The sequence below is a fragment of the Miscanthus floridulus genome, chromosome 15, assembly GCF_019320115.1.
Source record: "Miscanthus floridulus cultivar M001 chromosome 15, ASM1932011v1, whole genome shotgun sequence".
Lineage (NCBI taxonomy): Eukaryota > Viridiplantae > Streptophyta > Magnoliopsida > Poales > Poaceae > Miscanthus > Miscanthus floridulus.
In genome coordinates this window covers 29,486,479-29,503,391 of record NC_089594.1, presented here as the reverse complement: position 1 = coordinate 29,503,391, position 16,913 = coordinate 29,486,479, and the positions used below count along the sequence as shown (strand labels likewise).

Sequence of the window (16,913 nt, the reverse complement as noted above, 5' to 3'; positions counted from 1 at the left end):
TCTTCGAGCTTCTTCATCAGTAGGTCCATCTTAGCAGACAACATGTCTACCTCCTTGAGTTGATGCATACCTCCACCTCTCTTGCGGGTCTGAAGACGTTCTTCATTCCAACCTTGGTTGGAGGCACCTCCAGTAGCAGCATCCATAGTCTCACGGCTACTATTGGTCAACCCATGGTAGAAAGTCTGCATGAGTAGTCAATTCTCCATCACATGATGAGGACATTCTTTAATGTAATCTTAAAAATGTTCTCATGCCTTAGGGATAGATTCATCATGTTGTTGCTGAAAACTTGAAATTCTCCCATGCAGAGCATTGGTCTTGTTTGTGGGAAAGAACTTGGCAAGGAAGGTAGTGGAGTAGCTATCCCATGTAGTGTTTCTATCTTTGTTGGCGTAGAACCATTGTTTCGCCTTCCCTAAGAGTGAGAATGGGAAAAGGCATAGTAATATGGTGTCTCTGGTCACTCCTTTGATGGTGAAAGTGCTGTAGATCTCCAGGGAGTGTTGGAGATGTGCACTTGCATTTTCATGTGCCTTCCCACAAAATTGGCTGGCTTGCACCAAATTAATGAGCGTTGGCTTGAGCTCAAATCCATTATCTCCAACATCGGTTATTGGTCCAATATGGATGTTGGATGTAGTTGGCGCAGAGAATTCATGGAGAGTCTTGTTAGTCATGGCTTCAAAGTCTGGTGTGAAGCTCCGCCTTATTTGGTTATCTTCCGACTCTAAAGCTGAGACTTTCTTGAGTTTGGCTCTAGTTCTCCTGATTATTGCTTCTAGATCTACAAAGTAGTTTGTCGGAAGGTCAAAACTGGTCATACATTACCCTACATAAGATATAAAGTAGACAAAATAAGGGTAAGCCTATTTGAGCAGAGGTTAATGGTTATATCAATCACATCAATCAGTATAAGTTTATTAATACTTCATTTGCCTAGCTACTTTCCCCGGCAATGGCGCTAGAAATGCTTGTTGGTATTTATTAACTTGTCACTTGTTTTAGTAGTCACCTAATGTATGTCTATATCTCTTAACATTATTTTACTATGTTGTCATCCCTAGTGATGATTGTTGATGGTCACTAACACCAATTATAAACCGTCAACATAACCTGCATTTATATTTAATTCTATCACCAAACATAGGTATAGGGGTTTAAACTAATGAATTCCATGAGCTTTAGTGATTTCATGACTATAGGAGGATTTATCTAGAAAATAGCTCCTAGGACCACTATCATACACTCCAAAAAAGCAAACCGATGGCAACGAGTGATTCAACACGTGAAACCTATGAAAGACGACTCAAGACAGAGCCCAAGCCTCGCCACCAGAAGGAGGAGCCCACTTGGCACAATAGTGTGTTGGCCAGCCCACTAAGGAGGTTGGCCCATCACCTCCTACCGCCTCGTACTCCTTCCTATAATCTACACCGTTGATTTTAAGGCAGTTTTAAGTTGGTTTATCCAACGGTGGTCGATAGAGTTGACGCGGATCGATGATGTGGTGATTCCTTGCCCCTTACTCCACCTAGATTGCTTGCCCTCTACTCCACCTCGATTCCTTGGCCGCTACTCTAGCTCTCCCCTATATAAGGCACCCCTGACCCCCTCCATGAGACACACCTCTACATACCCTATGCTTCATAACTTCATAATTTCATACCCTTTGTAGTAGTGTCCCTCTAGATGATTTCCATCTAGTTGTAAAATAGAAAATAGGGAGAGAGAAGAGGAGAGAGCTAAGGGGGAGCCAGATCTATCAGATCTTCCTCAAATTTGTACTTCTACAGATTGGATTCATCCTTGAGTAATCTCCAAGTTCTTCAATTACTATTCTTAAGTTCTCTATTTACTTAATTTTAGTATTTACTTTAAGTTATTTATTGGATTGCCATTTGCATCAAGTGCTCTAGTCTTTGCAAAACTAGAGTAGTAATCAATAGATTAGGCATGGTGCTTAGTCTTGTGATTACCTAGAATTGCACCCATCCCTATGGATAGTTGTGGTAGCCCTAGGTGGTGACAGCCCTGATGGCCGACATAGTCCACCATGTTCGGGTTGGTGTTTGTAGGACTGTAGTCAAAACTTCCTAGCCCCTTTCTCATCTCAGTCTGAGGCTAGTGTTTTGATGTCCTGAAGTAAGTAAACTTATAGTAACTTTGATTCCTAGATCAACTAGAGAAACTTTAGAAAATTCCGCTCTCTCCGCAAAAACACATATCTTTATCCTTGGATGACCTTGGTCCTTAATTAGTACACTTCGTGTTCCCTGTGGAAAATCGATACCTTGGAATACTCCTGGGTGAAAGCTACAGTGGTATCCGTGCGCTTGTAGATTTATCTATTTGTGTTAACAAATACCAACAAGCTTTTTGGTGTCATTGCTGGGGAACGGTAGCTGTGCTAGTTTCAGTCCAAGTTCATCCATCTATCCTTGTTTTTCTTCTAACACCATCAAGGATTCCACTCCTATTTATAAACTCTCCGCTCCAAAGGGTGAATTGTTGGAGCCTCCACAATCATCACATCCTATACTTATAGATGGCTTTGAGCTTCACCCTGCTTTCATAGCCATGGTTCGGAAGCAAACATTCTCTGGAGAAGAAGATGAAAATCCATATGTCCACCTTCGGTAATTTGAGCAACTGTGTTCATGCTTGAATATTCCAGGCATGACACATGAGACCTTAAAGTAGAAATTGTTTCCATTCTCCCTTTCTGAGAGGGTGAAACAATGGTATGCTCATACCGTAAGAAGTGTAAATGGAGATTGGGATAAACTTCGAGACAAATTTTGTCTTGCTTTCTACCCTATTTCTTGGATTATCACTCTTCATCTAGAAATTCTTACTTTTCAAAAAAAGGAGAAGGAAACTTTAGGAGCAGCCTGAGCAAGGTTTTCAAATTTAATCACATCTGGCCTAAATTTGTCTATGCCTGACCATGTCCTTCTACATCACTTCCATTATGGCCTTAGCAAAGAAGCTGCCCTTTTTCTTGATATCTCTTCAGGAGGGTAATTCTCACATAAAACCGTTAGTGAGGGGAAAGCCATCCTTGACAAAATCCTTGAAAACACCCCTTACACTGGCGTCTATGATGAATTCCCCGAAGAAGATGACGAGCCAAGCCCGAGCCAAAAGAGGAGGAACACGCAACCAAATTGGAAAATCCAATTGATCCTTCTCATGATTTGGTTGCTAAAAAACTTCCCATTGAGGGAACGCAAAACCAACTAAAGGATAATGAACCATCTCCTTTAGAGCTTCCCTTTGAATTCGAGGAAGATCTCTTTAAAGATTATTGAAATACCTTAAATTTGCCTATCCAAGTGAGACCTCTAGCAAAGACCACTTCATCTGACCCGCACGAGGAATCAATCCACATAGAGCACATCAAAATCCTCTCGTCGGTCATGAGTTATGAATGGATAAGGGAAGCAGAGTTATCTCCTGAGGTAGCTCGAATTATCTCCCCTTCAACCATTCTTTTGTGCCAACTTAGAGGGTTCCCTATGAAAATCAACTATAATCCTTCCGTCAGGATAAATTTCATTTCAAAAGCATTAGTCGATACTCTTTACCCCGACGCATCCTTAACCCCATCTCAAAAACTTCTACAAAGCCCATCAGGATTTATTCTTGAAAGCCATGGGGTCTTAAGGACTGTTCCTGTCACAATCAATAACTTTGGGATATGTTTAGATTTTCACATTTTTGACATCTCAGAGATTCCTCTCTTGATTGGCAGACCAATCATGAGACTTCTATAGGAAAAACCACTACGAGGTCATTTAGACTTCAAGGTTGGGAATTCCACTATTGCCATTCCTCTTGCTTGTTCTATTAACACGATGGTTGAACCCAAATCTGAACAAGACTCAATTGAGGAGGTTTTAATGGCATCTCTAGAAGAGATGGCTCAACTAGCCCTCGATGATGAACACTTTGTTCAAGAGGAAGAGCTAGTGGAGCCTATTGAGCTCATCAAAAATGAGGATCCATCACCTCCTTCAATTGAGCTCAAGCGTCTTCCTCTTGGCCTAAAGTATGTCTTTCTTCGCAATAATCGGGAAACCCCGGTGATCATCAATGACAAGCTCTTCGATAATGAAACACAAAAGCTTGTCACCATTCTTGAAAGACATAGATCCGTTATAGGCTACTCACTCCAAGACCTCAAGGGCATTAGCCTCACTCTCTATACTCATCACATCCCTATCGAGCCCGACTACACACCTTCAAGGGTGCCACAGCAGAGACTTAACAACACTATGCGAGAAGTTGTTAAGAAAGAGGTCCTTAAACTACTGCATGTTGGGATTATTTATCCCATGCCTCATAGTGAGTGGGTTAGCCCTATCCAAGTTGTGCCAAAGAAAGGATGAATGATGGTTGTTAGGAATGAGAAGAATGAACTCATTCCTCAACAAACTATCACTAGGTAGCGGATATGCATTGACTACCAAAAGCTAAACAAGGCCACCAAGAAGGACCACTTCCCATTGCCATTCATCGACGAGATATTAGAACGTCTCATGAATCATTCCTTCTTTTGTTTCCTTGATGGGTATTCTGGGTATCATCAAATCTCAATCCACCCAAATGACCAAAGTAAGACTACTTTCACATGCCCATATGGAACTTATGCATACCGATGAATGTCATTCTGGTTGTGCACTGCTCCAATTTCTTTTCAATGGTGCATGATGTCTATTTTCTCTAACATGATAGAGAAAATCATGGAGGTATTCATGGATGACTTTACTATCTATAGAAAAACCTTCGATGGTTGCTTGGAGAATTTAGACAAAGTCTTACAACGGTGTGAAGAAAAGCACTTAGTCCTGAACTGGGAGAAATGCCATTTTATGGTTCGGGAAGGAATTGTGCTAGGACACAAGGTGTCCGAACGTGGGATAGAGGTGGATAGAGCAAAAATTGAAGTTATTGAATAACTTCCACCTCCCACGAATGTGAAAGGAATCTGTAGGGATTCTACAGGCGCTTTATCAAAGACTTTTCTCAAATTGCTAGACCCCTAACTAGTCTCCTAGCTAAGGATGCACCTTTCATCTTTAATGACGAGTGCCATGAAGCTTTTCAAATCCTTAAAAAGGTACTCATCTCAGCTCTAATTATTCAACCACCTAATTGGAAGCTTCCTTTTGAAATCATGTGTGATGCTAGCGACTTTGTGGCTGGAGCCATTCTAGGCCAAACCAAGGATAAGAGGCATTATGCCATATCCTATGCTAGCAAAACCTTAGCTGGACCTCAACACAACTATGCTACCACTAAAAAAGAGTTGTTGGCTGTTGTCTTTGCTATAGACAAGTTTAGATCTTACTTAGTGGGGGCAAAGGTAATCATTTATATAGATCATGCTGCTCTCAAGTACCTCCTCACTAAGAAAGATGCTAAGCCTCGGCTAATTCGATGGATTCTTCTACTCCAAAAGTTTGACATAGAAATTAGAGATAAGAAAGGAGCAGAGAACTCGGAAGTCGATCACTTGTCTAGGCTTCAATATAAGGAAACGCATGAGTTTCCCATCAATGACTACCTAAGGGATGACACCCTACTCAAGATAATAGACTCCGATCCAAGGTATGCAAACATCATAAACTTTATAGTGGTAGGCTATGTCCCGCCTAGTGAGAACAAAAGAAAGTTGACCCATGAGAACCGTTTTCACCTATGGGATGAGCCATACCTATACCGAGTTTGCGCTGATGGATTGTAGAGAAGATGTGTCCCTATGGCTGAGGCTACCAAGATTATGGAGAGATGTCATGCATCACCATATGGAGGACATTATGGAGCATTTCGGACAAATGCCAAGATCTGGCAAAGTGGCTTTTTCTGGCCAACGATGTATGAAGATACAAATGAGTTTGTTAGGAGATGCCACCGATGTCAAAAACAAGGGAACATCAACTCGCGAGATGTGATGCCTCTCATGAATAATCTCCAAGTAGAACTATTTGATGTGTGGGGGATTGATTTCATGGGACCGTTCCCTAAGTCCGAGAACTATGAGTACATTTTGGTGGCCGTGGACTATGTATCCAAATGGGTAGAAGCACTGCCATATTGAACTACCAATTCAAAACATGCCAAGAGAATGTTCCACGAAGTCATATTTCCTCGCTTTGGTACACCTCGGATGGTCATAAGCGATGGAGGATCCCATTTCATAGATAAAGTCTTCCAAAAGTATCTAGCGGAACATGGAGTTCGTCATAACATCGCAACACCATACCATCCCTAGACTAGTGGTCAAGCATAAACATCTAACAAACAGATCAAGAATATTCTGCAAAAGACCGTTGATGAAATGGGTAAGGGATGGAAGGACAAACTCCCTGATGCACTTTAGGCTTACCAAACTACATACAAGACACCCATTGGCATGTCACCCTATCAACTTATATATGGAAAAACATGCCATTTGCCTGTTGAATTGTAATTCAGGGCTCATTGGGCAATCAAGAAATGGAACATGGATCTCCACCTAGCTGGCAAGAATCATCAAATGCAACAATCTGAGCTTGAAGGATGGAGAGAAAAGGCTTATCAAAACTCTAAGATTTACAAAGAAAGAACAAAGAGATGGCATGATAAGAGAATCAAGTACAAGGAGTTCAAGCCAGGAGACAAAGTTCTATAATTCAATTCAAGAGTAAAGCTCTTTGGACATGGTAAACTGTGAAGTAAGTGGGATGGACCTTACAAGGTCGTTGACACTTCAACTCATGGAACAATCACCATCCAAGATGATACAGGTAACACCTTTAAGGTAAATGGCCAACGGTGGAAAATCTATTTTGAGCCACAAATTAACATGGTTGAGGAACTTGATGTGATTGAGTTCATAGAATTTTCACATTAAAATTTATTCAATCTTCTTCATAAAATTGGAACCTTTCCTTAGTATAAATTTTTGAGAATTTAAATTTTATCTTCATTTGTTTTTAGTTAAATTTTGTAGTTGAAAGAATGTTGACTCTCTGGTGTCTCTCATCAGAAGAGTCCCTTTTGTTTTCACCATTTCTATCCATGAATAAAAGCCAGGTACAGTTTTAGAGAAGTGTGAGGGTGTGCAACACTCCCATGGTGAACAAATGCACTGAAGCACATCATCAACTAGTGAAGGAGTCTGCACACAACTTCTGGAATTTGGTTTGATTCTCTTTCACTTGTTCATATGCTTACTCTTTGCTTGCAATTGTTTAAACATGCAATTTAAAAAGAACCAAGTTTCACATTTAAAGATAAAATTTTGAAAGTGAATATGAATATAGCTCTTTAAGATTGGCATGCATAATGTTTATTCCTTACATATACACAGTGCTTGTGGGAAAAATATCATATAGGAAAATCATATTGACTAAGTTGTTGTGGAGTGTGATATAGTTCTGGCTTAGAAATCCTACCGGTTCTAGTCAAGGTGCTTGGAGAATTTGTTCTTAATAAAAATATTATAAAACCATAGTGTCACATACTCCTTAGTGGTGATAAATTCCTACCAGAGCCATATACGTACTTGTAGGACACAAACCTTCCACATAAGCTGCTTGCTTTGTGTTGAGTTTTGTCAAGTCGTGTTGACCCTTGTTGAGAGATTTATCATGCTCCCAAGATCAAGATCATGTACACGCAACATATATGTGCTGCTTCTACACTAGAAGTATGCAAAAACATGCTTTTCATCCGCCTCAAAATGTTTTACTCCTACACTGGGGGTGAACACAAAAATATGCCTGATAGGTTTATCCACCAAATAAATGCTCCAAGTTCTTGTGAATATCTCTCTTGAAAAGTTTTGTTGTAGAAAAGAGACATGGGGCTATGCAAAAGAAAAAGTAAAAAGAAAGAAAGAAAGAAAAAAGTTGAAAAAAATAGACACAAAGATGTTTGAGGTATTTAAAACAATGGGTACTTAGATGCCCGCCTAAAAAGAGAGAGAGAGAGAGATAGCCCCTGCTCTTGCAAATATTTTAAGTTTCAACAAGAGAGATATGTTTTCAAGGAGCATAGTAGACTTAGGTTAGCCACCAAATATTCATGCACATGCACATCTTGATCTAAGAGTATGACATTTCCCACCTTGGATCTAGGGTTTGACTTTACAATATATGCAAGATAAGTATGCTACATATTTTATTCCTACCTAATTAAAACTCCACATAAGCTTTTTAGAAGTAGGAAGAAAAAGAAGGCATTGTTGAGTTGTGCTTTGGTGAGGAATCATACACCATTGAGCGATTTGAGAGTACCATTTGAGGAGTATGAAGTGAACTATGCTTTTCTTGTGAAAACTTAAAAAAAACTCTAAGTTACTAAAATGAGATTTGGGAAGATGACTTTGCTTCGAGAGCTGTTCCACTTTTCAACCGCTCAAGGAGATACGTTAGCCACTCCACATATCCTGTAGGTACGAGGAATGTTTTGGAATAATCCATATGTTAGTTCCATTTTTGAATAGTTATGTTTATGTTTACTTTATTCTAACCTTTACTCGGGAATGAGCAAAGAACTAGTGTGGGGGAGCTTATTGGCGGTCACTAACACCAATTATAAACTATCAACATAACCTACATTTATATTTAATTCCATCACCAAACATAGGTATAGGGTTTTAAACTAATGAATTCCACGAGCTTTGATGATTTCATGACTGCAGGTGGATTTATCCAGAAAACAGCTCCCGGGACCACTGTCATACACTCCAAACAAGCAAACCAACGAGAACTAATGATTCAACCTGTGAAACGTGTGAAAGATGACTCAAGATGGAGCCCAAGCCTCACCACCAGAAGGAGGAGCCCACCTAGCACCATAGTGGGCCGAACGGCCTGCTAGGGAGGTCGCCCAGCCCATGGGGGTGGCCCATCACCTCCCACCACCTCGTACTCCTTCTTACGATCTACATTATTGATTTTAAGGCGGTTTTAGGTCGGTTTATCCAACGGTGGTCGGGAGAGTTGATGCGGATCGATGACGTGATGATTCCTTGCCCCTTACTCCACCTAGAGTCCTTGCCCTCTACTCCACCTCGATTCCTTGGCCGCTACTCTAGCTCCCCCCTATATAAGGCGCCCTAGACCCCCTCCATGAGACACACCTTGACATACCCTATGCTTCAGAGCTTCATAATTTCATACCCTTTGTAGTAGTGTCCCTCTAGATGATTTCCATCTAGTTGTAAAATAGAAAATAGTGAGAGAGAAAAGGAGAGAGCTAAGTGGGAGCCGGATCTGTCGGATCTTCCTCGAATTTGTACTTCTATAGATTGGATTCATCCTTGAGTAATCTCCCGGTTCTTCAATTACTATTCTTAAGTTCTCTATTTACTTAATTTTAGTATTTACTTTAAATTATTTATTGGATTTTCATTTGCATCAAGTGCTCTAGTCTTTGCAAAACTAGAGTAGTAATCATTAGATGAGGCGTGCTGCTTAGTCTTGCGATTACCTAGAATTGCACCCATCCCTACGGATAGTTGTGGTTGCCCTAGGTGGTGACAGCCCTAACAGCCGACGTAGTCCACCATGTTCAGGTTGGTGTTTGTAGGCCATAGTCAAACCTTCCTAGCCCCTTTCTCATCTCAGTCTGAGGCTAGTGTTTTGATGTCCCAAAGTAAGTAAACTTATAGTAACTTTGATTCCTAGATCAACTAGAGAAACTTTAGGAAAATCCTCTCCCCCACAAAAACACATATCTTTATCCTTGGATGACCTTGATCCTTAATTAGTACACTTTGCGTTACCCATGGAAATTGATACCTTGGAATACTCCTGGGTGAAAGCTACAGCGATATTCGTGCGCTTGTAGATTTATCTGTTTGCATTAGCAAATACCAACAATGATGCTAGAGATGCTTGTTGGTACTACCTAGTATTACTACTAGAATAACACTAAGTAGTTCTTTATTATTTCATGTGACTATGAAGAATATATAGATATATATGAATGAAAATAATCTACAAGCGCACAGATAATATACCATTGTAGCACTTCACCCGGGAGTATTTTAGGTATCGTTATTTATATTTTTACCATAGAGAAGTTCTAGCAAGGACGTGTATTGATAACTTATGCTATTGATGGAGAAATAAACCATAGCCAATATTCTACTCACAACAGGGGTAAGTCAAGAGGTAAATGTATATATGACTGGTGCATAATAACTAATCATTGATCACTCATAGTACTCCTTTCTATAGCATTATCATGGTTAAGTAGAATATTAGAGGAATAATTCCTAAGTCATTCTTAATTACAAGTCAAAGCATACATTGATTAGTGCAATTACACATAGTAATCATGGCTAAGATCAACTTCATATCTACACATAAGGGATATTACTAAGGAAGATTAAGAACATAGCTTGTCTTCCTTCGTAACTAGATCATACTTGTTCTATATTCGGGGAGTGGACTACAAAGGACTCAATATATGGGAGTGTCACATCTGTGATCTACCACATGGCCCAGAATATAGGGTGTATCCACAGGTAAACAACATATAAGCACCATGCTTACACAATGTCGACCACTCACCTCGTGTACACCAGAGCGAGCGCTATATGAACTTATGCATGAATATGTTGATAATCCAAATATACTAAGCATATAATCAAAGTAGACAATGAACATGATAATTAGGAACATAAATGATATGAACAATATTGTCATAACAATCATAGCAAACATATAAAAGTAATGATAGATACAAAAGAGAGAGGGGTACAAAGGTTATACCAAACCACGCCCTTGACACAATCAGGAATCCAAGTGAAGACTGCTTGCCTCCCTCTAGACCTAGCCTAACTAGCTATGCCCTAGAATATGATGGAGCTCTGATGATAATTAGGGTTTCTGTCTTCTCCAATGACTTGATCTAGGTTTGATGATCTCTTGGGGGTGGCAAGGGCTGGTATATATAGGCCGAAGCATCAATCCTAAGCCCTTGGATCAAACCGACTTGAATAAATGGCATAGATGCAATCCTTAAGGCGGTGGAGAACCGACGTAGCGAGGCGGAGGCTGATAGGTTAAGCCAGGGACCGGCCAGCCTACAGGTGGAACCGGCCGGTCCCACCTGACGGCCTCTCACCCTCCATTTTGGTGTGATGTTCTCTGGAACCTTCTAGAGTTGTTTATCCCATGAATAGTCATGATTAAGTATGACATCTAGGTCCACCTTGATAGTTTTCTAGATAAACTCTGCAGAAAATATAGATTCACCAAAACTCGTGGAATTTGTTATTTTAAACCCCTAGACCTTTGGTGGTGATCATATTTATGCCCTTATACATGTTATGTTGATGGTTGTTAACTACCATCAACAGCTGAAGAATGGAGATGGAGGCAGAGACGGTGACTCTTTGTGCTTTTATGTGGCCATCACATTACCACAAATGCCCTTGTCTGAAATCAATGGCATGGTAAACCTATTTTCTGCACTGAGGGCAAAAGAGAGACATCTAATTTTTGGTGCGTGTTGGTGGGACTACTCGGCACGGTGCGAAATCAAATTTTTGGGTGGGCAGACCGCCCCGTCTGCTCAGCAGAGACCAAAATTTTGGGTGGCCTTAGTTGTTGCCTTTTTGGTTTTTTCATAATATAAATAAACATAAAACTAAAAGAGGATGTAATGGGAATGGGGATCCCAATCTTCCGTCAGGTGGTGGTAACTATCGTTGTGGCAGAGAATGACACACCGATCCGGCTTTAGATCCAAAGATCGAACCCTGCAATCTTAGCACCACAGCTCTTCTGGTTATCAACCAAGTCACGGACCAGGTTGACCTCACCAAGAAGGCTAATCCCTGCCTGTGCAACGAAGAACACAAGCAAGAACAAGAAAGAACGCAACCAAATTACAGATGAATGATTATCTCACGAAGTTGGGGTCTCACAAACCGATGAACGGCGAAACTGTTCTTAATAGAATAATCTAAGCAAAACCCAAAACCTAATGATGGTGGTGGCATATGATTATAAAGGTCTTAGGGTCATCGCCTACCCTAGACGCGCCCCCTAATGGGCCCAAACACGGTACACGGTCCAACGGACCAATAGAAGGTGTCGCAGCACACTGGCAGATTCTGGATGCTGACTTGTTTCGACGATTCCTGTTGATTCCGAAGAGCTTTTGATGTGAAACCACTTGGATTGGCTTCCTTATCAAATTATCTTTCCATCCATATATGGATCATCAAAAATAGATTTGAGATGCGTCCTGGGTGACCAGTTTAAGACAGACTGGTCCTGTAGGCCGAGGCAGACTCGAATTCTTGTTGGACTAGGCCTCCGGCATGTGTTGGACGTCCTTGCTGGTCATCATCACCTCCACCACTCCCTCTAAGTCCTTCATGACCCTCTCCAATGTTCCTAAGCAAGATAACATCATTAGGTAGTAGTCTATTCTCAAAAGTATGAAAAGTATCGCTTAAGAACGAGCTCACCTCTAAATTGAGTTGTCGCTTTCGAGCCCGGGTCATTGGACCTTGCATGACGGTTGGAGGATCAGCGGGTACCTCTGAAGAAGTGATGTCCTCATCATCCTCCCCCTCTTGAATTGGAGTCATCCTCAACTCAAGCTCATCTTCTTCTCCCAAATAAGGTTTTAAATCTACAATGTTAAAGGTGGGACTAACCCCGAACTCGGGTGGCAATTCAAGTTTGTAAGCATTATTATTTATTTTCTCAATGATCTTATAAGGACCAGCTGTTCTTGGCATTAATTTAGACTTACGCAGCTCAGGAAATCTATCTTTTCTCAAATGTAACCAAACCAAATCACTCGGTTCAAGTTTAATCTCTTTTCTACCTTTACTACCAACAATTCTATACTTTTCATTCATTTTTTCAATATTTGCTTTAGTTGTTTCGTGCAACTTACGAATAAAATCAGCACGCTCTCTAGCATCACTATGTATTCTCTCAGTGGTAGGTAAAGGCAAAAGATCAATAGGAGCACGAGGGTTAAAACCATACACTACCTGAAAAGGACTTACCTTGGTGGTGGAATGTTCCGCCCTATTATATGCAAACTCCACATGCGGCAAACACTCTTCCCACATCTTCAAATTGTGCTTCAAAATAGCTCTCAACATGGTGGACAATGTTTGATTCACAACCTCAGTTTGCCCATCAGTTTGGGGATGACATGTTGTAGAAAACAGCAGCTTGGTCCCCAATTTATTCCACAACGTGCACCAAAAATGACTCAAGAATTTTGCATCGTGATCTGAAACAATAGTAGAAGGCATACCATGCAAGCGAAAAATTTCTTGAAAGAAAAGGTCAGCAATATGAATAGCATCGTCGCTCTTATGACAAGGAATAAAATGTGTCATCTTAGAAAAATGATCAACCGCCACAAAAATACTATCCCTCCCCCTCTTAGTCCTTGGCAATCCCAACACAAAATCCATAGATATATCTGCCCAAGGAGTAGAAGGAACAGGAAGAGGCATATACAAACCATGTGGGTTCAACCGTGACTTAGCTTTTTGGCATGTGGCACACCGAGCCACATACCGCTCTACATCTCGCCTCATCCTTGGCCAAAAGAAGTGTGTGGACAGCACCTCCTCCGTCTTCTTGGCACCGAAATGTCCCATCAATCCACTTCCATGTGCCTCCTGCAACAACAAAAGACGAACGGAACCAACTGGAATGCATAGGCGGTTAGCTCTAAACAAAAACCCATCGCTGATCATAAACTTATTCCATGTGTGTCCCTCTCTACAATTAAGCAACACATCCTTAAAATCAGTATCAAGCGCATATTGTTCTTTAATGGATTGAAGACCAAAAATCCGGCAATCAAGTTGGGACAGCAATGTATATCTTCTAGACAAAGCATCAGCAATCACATTATCCTTCCCTTTCTTGTGTTTTATAATATAAGGAAAAGATTCAATAAATTCAACCCATTTAGCATGCCTACGATTCAGATTACTTTGAGAGCGAAGATACTTAAGCGATTCATGATCAGAATGAATAACAAATTCTTTAGGCCACAAATAATGATGCCACGTCTCTAAAGAACGAACAAGTGCATACAATTCTTTATCATACGTGGAATAATTAAGAATAGGACCATGCAATTTTTCACTAAAGTAAGCAACTGGTTTACCATCTTGCATCAAAACACCACCAATGCCAACTCCACTAGCATCACATTCTAGCTCAAAAGTCTTACCAAAATTTGGAAGTTGTAGCAATGGTGCGTGTGTAAGCTTGTCCTTAAAAGTGTCAAAGGACTCCTCTTGTGCCTCTCCCCAATGAAACACCACTCCTTTCTTCATCAACTCATGCAATGGGGCAGCAATGGTGCTGAAATCTTTGACGAAGCGGCGGTAGAATCCTGCAAGACCAAGAAAACTCCTCACCTGTGTGACGGTTTGGGGAACCGGCTAGCTCTTTATGGCTTCAATTTTCATCTCGTCCACCTCAATTCCCTGTGGAGTTACAACATAGCCAAGAAAAGAAACTCGATCCATGCAAAAGATGCACTTCTCAAGATTACCAAATAAACGTGCATCACGTAAAGCATTAAAAACAGCACGTAAGTGATCCATATGTTCATCAAAAGACTTGTTGTAAATCAATATATCATCAAAGTAAACTACCACAAAATGTCCAATAAAAGCTCTTAAAACCCCATTCATTAAGCGCATGAAAGTGCTAGGTCCATTTGTCAAACCAAAAGGCATTACTCACCACTCATACAACCCGAATTTGGTTTTAAACGCAGTTTTCCATTCATCTCCAAGTTTTATTCTAATTTGGTGGTAGCCACTTCGCAAGTCAATCTTAGTGAAAATTATAGAACCACACAACTCATCTAGCATGTCGTCTAGCCTAGGAATAGGATGACGATACCGAATAGTAATATTATTGATGGCTCTACAATCAACACACATACGCCAAGTTCCATCTTTCTTAGGAACCAAAAGTACAGGAATGGCACAAGGACTAAGGCTTTCACGTACATACCCGTGGTCCAATGGGTCTTGGACTTGCCACTGAATTTCCTTAGTCTTCTCGGGATTGGTTCGATAGGTAGCACGGTTGGGCAAGGTTGCTCCCGGAATCAAATCGATTTGATGCTCTATCCCTCTCATAGGTGGCAGCCCCAAGGGTATCTCAGCTAGAAAAATGTCCTCATACTCCTGCAAAAGGTTAGTGACAGCAGGAGGTACCGAGCTAACAATATCATCAAGCGAAAACATAGCTCGTTTGCATACCAAAGCATAGCAAATATCATTATCAGAAATTTCAGCAAAGTCACATTTTGTTGCAAGCATAACACCACCCTTCAATTTAATCCCCTCAACCTTAGAAATAGATGTAGACTTATCCTTTTTAGGTGGGAAAATAGAATTAGCAACTTGCTAATTTTCAGATTGAACATCATTCAAACTAGCAGCGCGTTCTCTATCAGCTTGTACAATTTGAGCAGGGGTCAAAGGTACCAAAGTAATTTTCTTTCCTTTATGCACAAAAGTGTATTTATTACTTCTACCATGGTGTGTAGTATCATTATCATGTTCCCAAGGATGACCCAATAAGAGTGAACAAGCTTGCATAGGTACCACATCACAATCAACAGAATCAGCATAAGAACCAATGGAAAATGAAACTCTGCAAGTTTGTGTTACCTTTGCTTTACTAGAATCATTTAGCCACTGAATATGGTATGGATGTGGGTGTGGGCGTGTGGTCAAGCCAAGCTTCTTGACCAAATTAGAACTCACCAAATTGTTGCAGCTACCTCCATCAATAATGACATGTGCTTGACGGTCGCTAATGCTGAGGGATATCTTGACCTGGAGAAGAAGTTTTATACATATTTTTATACTAGGACTAGAGAAGTTTTGTTCTACCATCATCTCCCAATCAAGATATCCCTCAGCATCATAATGACCCGAAAAAGATAGTATTGTGAACTTAATTTTAGCATAAGGATCATCGGGCACACGGTGATTATTACCTTGACGGTGGTGGTGGACACCACCCATACCTGTCGTGTTGCGGCAAAGACGTTGTCGTAATCTCTCTTGTCAGAAAGTTGCTCGACCTATGTTCCTATTGGCATCATACACCGTGTCTTGACCATTAGTGTTGCTGCCAGAGACGTCGTTGTTGCCCACCACGAAGGTTTCCTACTCAGTAACCTTGTCGGTTAGCGTGGAAATTCATTTGTCCAATCTCTCCATGCTGTTGCCAATGTTGAGTTCAATGAGTGCGTTAGTGATAGCCTTCCTGATGGCCTCATTCATCCTTTTTTGGGCATCCTCTACAACAGCTTGTAGTTGCTCTTAGCTGACACACTCGTAGAAACCCTTAGGATTGTTATCTTTAGTCTGATCACCTCCTGCCATTATAAACACAAAAATAGGAACAAACGGTGAAAGTTATCCCAACCAAATGACTACGTGGTTGTAGTGGGGTCACTTTTCACAGCAAGTGGAAACGTCTTACCAAGCTCTTACAAAGTTCTTACCAACGCAAGTAGTGGGCGGTATAACCGGCGGCTGGTTCGTGATACCTGTGAGGTAGTGGTACCAAGATTGCAAGGCCCTTTTTCTGTACTGATCTGAAGAATTTGTGGAGCTTGGAAGGCAAACAAAGAGTAATATGTATATCTGGCACACAAGTTAGTAACAGAAAGTAATGCTGAATTATAGTCCAAAGTACTTGTTCTTGTTGCTGGTCTAAAATGCTCCAAGTACCAGGTGTGTAACAAACAAGCAAGTATGGTGGATAGCAAGGTGACAGGTGTGTGAAAAACAAGTATAGTGGATGGAAAAAGCAACACAAACAAGGAACCAGACAGCACACGCAAACACAGCTCACTTTGATCTTCTCTATGTGCTTCTC

The 16,913-nt window shown here is 40.8% G+C and overlaps 1 non-coding gene across 1 annotated transcript; it reads left to right on the top strand.

Moving 5' to 3' along the window:
* The first annotated feature begins 207 nt into the window (after positions 1 to 207).
* LOC136509678 (small nucleolar RNA R71) lies at positions 208 to 313 on the top strand. Its single transcript, XR_010772429.1, has one exon. It is a non-coding gene; the product is annotated as a small nucleolar RNA R71 (small nucleolar RNA).
* The last annotated feature ends 16,600 nt before the right edge of the window (positions 314 to 16,913 follow it).